Source organism: Hydra vulgaris, chromosome 03 (assembly GCF_038396675.1).
Source record: "Hydra vulgaris chromosome 03, alternate assembly HydraT2T_AEP".
NCBI classification, from domain to species: domain Eukaryota; kingdom Metazoa; phylum Cnidaria; class Hydrozoa; order Anthoathecata; family Hydridae; genus Hydra; species Hydra vulgaris.
This window is the reverse complement of record NC_088922.1, coordinates 69204220-69208379: the sequence shown is the minus strand read 5'-3', so window position 1 is coordinate 69208379 and position 4160 is coordinate 69204220.

The window sequence follows — 4160 nt, the reverse complement described above, 5'->3', positions numbered from 1 at the left end:
CCAATAAGAAATGCATTAAAATACCCAGCAACTCCAGCTTCATCACTTCCCCTTACATCAAAAGCTTTACATGCAGTTTTTATTAATCTAGTGGCACCTGATTCAGCAGTATTGAATGCAAAAATATTTTCTTAACTACTACTTAAAAGAAAACTTTTCAAATTAGTTAACTGTTTTATCAGTTTCTGTTGCAAAGTTAGATAATAAATGCAATTTACAAAAAAAAATTAGACATTTCAATGAAATCTGCTTGCTCGCCTTTTTTTAAACCTTCCCAGTTCTTTATAACTTTAGGCAGTAACTTTTTCTTTATATCTTCAAGCTTTAAATTAAACAGCGGATTAACTGGCTCAAGATCAGACATGGTAGTTTTAAAAGAACATACAAGGTTAGAAAAATTGTTTTCCTTGCTGCTACTTTCTAAAATGTCACATATATCATCTAATGTTTTGGTTAACGCATTAATAGTACAATCTGCATCACTGCCAGCCATTTCACACAATCCAAAATATAAAGTAACTTGGAAATTTTGAAAATGTCTATGATGTTTAGTGGTACCGTCACTGTGAAGACAATTGCCCGAATTAAATACTACAGTGTTTATCATTTCTTCTGCAACTTGAAGTTGAGCAAGTACTAAAGCCTCAGTCATAAACCAAGATTTTGTACCAATTGAGGGAAGCTTCTCTATATCTATCTCTGCTAGTTTTTTTTAAACAATTGCGATAACTTCATTAACTTTGTTCATGCTAACATTCAAAGAAACTAACTCCATAATAACTTCTCTTATATCATTAGAATACCTTCCGTTTTGAAATCTTGTTATTCTGTGATCATGGAGAAGAGAACTTAAATGAAAATCTTCATTTTCTTTGCTTAATACTCTAGTGTTAGGAGAGCCGGTATCCTTTTCAAGACAAATTTTTCAGGTTTATTTACTACCATGCTAAACTTCTTGTTTACCGTAAACTGGGGTTACTTTAAACGCTTTTGAGATACTTTAACTTGCTCTAACTTCACTATTGACAATATTTGAAATTTATCAAAATGAATATAGGAGCTAAGATTGATTCATAAATAATTCAAAATCAAAATAATATTTAAATAAAAGGATTTTGTATAATATTAATTTAAATAGTCATTCAAAGTTACCCCACAAATGGGGTAACTTTGAATGCGTTTTTTTGTAAAAGCAAAACCTATTCAAAAACGTACTGTTTTGTTTAAATATTTAATAAAAACAACAGTCAAGTTTCACACTAATTCATTTTTGCTAAAATTTAATAATATCATTTTCTAACAAACACCCATTTAGTATTTTATTTTATTTTAATGGGTAAGTTTTAAGTGGACTAGCATAAAAAAAGTCTCACTAACTTCAGTTTTACTGACAGGCGATGCAAGTGGAACATCTTTACATTTTGCAAAGAAATCCTAAAAAAAAAACTTTTAAAAAGGGCAAAAGTAATTTTTTTCTTCCTTTTGAGCTTTTTCCTTGACATCAACATAAAACAATAGTTAAGTAAATTAATTACTGCTTGGCTTACTAAAATTACAACTACCATCTGGCAAATGATTGAAGATTATACTTATATCTAATGGGTAAATTTCATATTTCTTTCAAAACGACTAAGCTACTAAGTTGCTGATTACCTTTTGATCTGAAAAAATGTAATGTTTATAAGCAAAGAAAGAACAAAGGAAGTTTATATTTTGTAATTGTCTGTTCTTTTTTTGGCACAAGAGGTTTTCGATTGATCAAGTATTTTCCTCTAATACTATTAAAGAGGTCCATACAATTTAACATCATGAGGTTGCAATAAATGGGTAGAGATACCAGTTATATAGCAAGATACTGTTTTCTTCGCAATACGATACTATTTTCTTTAGTAAACTCAAGTACCTTTTAACTGTATAGATTGCTTAGTGTATATGTGAATGTGTTTATGTTTATACACACACGAATATAAATATTTATATATCTGTGTGTGTTCAAATACAGAAACAATGTGTATGTATGTGTGACTAACTGTTTATGCAAATGATACTTTAATTTTTATTCATAATAATATTATATATAATACATGTATGACAAAGAAATTTTTAAGCCGTTTCATATTTTTGACTATTTATGTAGTGGGGTTACTTTGAACCTTATTCAAAGTTACCCCATATGCGAAAAAATGTATACAATAAAGTATGTTATGCTATAGCAATGGAACATAACTATAGTAGGCTAACAAACTTCTTTAGATTTTACATGCCTAATAAATTTATAAAAAAAAATTATGCAACTTAGACAACAAGCTGCTACACTAACTGAGGTTGTGTAAAAAGTATTCTGACTAACTTTTTTGAGAAAAATATCCGAAATATTTAAATCGTTTTTTAAGGAATAATAAAAACCAATAAACAAAGTAAAACTTTAAATAATCAAAATATAAACTATTCATATAAGTACTTGCCATAATTACAACTTGAAAAAAAAAAAAGATTTGTATTCAAAGTTACCCCGCTATTCAAATTAACCCCGGTTTACGGTACATAATACAATTTTTTGCATGTAATTCTTTTTAACTCATGAAGTAGGTACGTGACATAAAATTTTTAAATTAATTAAGCACTAGATTGTTATATATCATTGCAAAGGTTTTTAATTCAGTATTTTAGAGGTGAAAGAATTATCAAAATTGAACATTTCTACAGAAAGTTATGGCATTTTGAGTACCGAATTTTTGATATAGGGACTTCTTGAAGAAACTGTGATCGAATTAGAGGTTTTTTTTAACTTAAAACGTCATAACTTGGTCAATTCTTATCAAATACATACAACTTGGTATCAAAAGATAGTTCTAACAAAAGGCAATATATATATACAAAGGGTGTACAAAGGGCGCTAGAGGGGCGTCTACAAAACTATTATATTGAAAAATGTAGATTTTTTTAAAGAAAATATTATTTAATTGAAATTCATAATTTTTATTTGTATTTTTTAATATATTCTAACAGGGTACCATCAAATATGATTTGGATACTTTAGGTTGATAGGCTAGAAGTCCATTTGGCTTCGGACGCACCCTCTGACCCAATATCAAGATTATTACTTTGTATCTTCATATAAAAATGAATGCAATTTAGTATCAAAAGAAAGAAAGGTTTTAGGGATAAATGCGTGAAAAGATTGCAAGAGGGTATTATTCGGAAGCTCTACACCTCTCACACCTTGGGTAGGGTGGCTTGAAACTTAAATATTATTTTTTTGTAATAATAAATAGTATTTATATAAAACACAAATTTTTCATAAAAAAATCAAACTCAACTATAAAGAAAAACTAATATACAAAAATATTATATACAAGTATCAACTTAATAAATATATACATACACACTATACATACACCTATCAAGAAGTGTATATAGATTCAGTTAAGTGAATCTATAAAAACTTATTAATAAGTATATTTATAGTTGTTAATAATTACATTCCTGAATCCTCTTCTATCCCTCTTCCATCATCAGGCCCATGTGCGGAAGGCCCTTTTTGATTTTGGCCCAGGGTGGCTTTGGCGCTAAACCAAGAAATCACTCCAAGACAAGTCTATATTTAAAGCAAAAATATTATATGAGTGTTCGAAAAATTAAAATGAAAAACAAAAATTAAAACACAGTAAAAAACTTACCAAGGAGGTCTTGGTTTTCACTCTGGGTGCAAGATGGCAGTGATGACGTGGATGAAGCTGGTAAATTTAATTTTTAAGATTTTTAATATAAAATAAGTTTAAAAAAAATTATAAAAAATAGTGTTACTTAGTAAAAAACCATTTAAAAAAATAAATTTACAACATCATTAAGATATATCTACCAAGTTCCTCCCTTTTGTGCTTCTTACCTCCTTTAGTGTCTAGAGTGTCTTTAGTGTAATAGAAAGTGAGAAATACCTTTTATATTGTCGCTTCAAGACAACATGCACAGCATCAAGATAAGCTGAAGTCATTTTTTCAAGCTGATTATCAATGAAGCTTATACGAGTGTTAGTGGTTAGCAATGGAGCATATATTGATTTTAAAATGTTAGGGGCAAGAGTATTCCCAAATAAATCTGTTCTTCTGCAAAACTGAGCAGCTGTATTAGATTTACTATTTGTAATTATTAGCAAAACT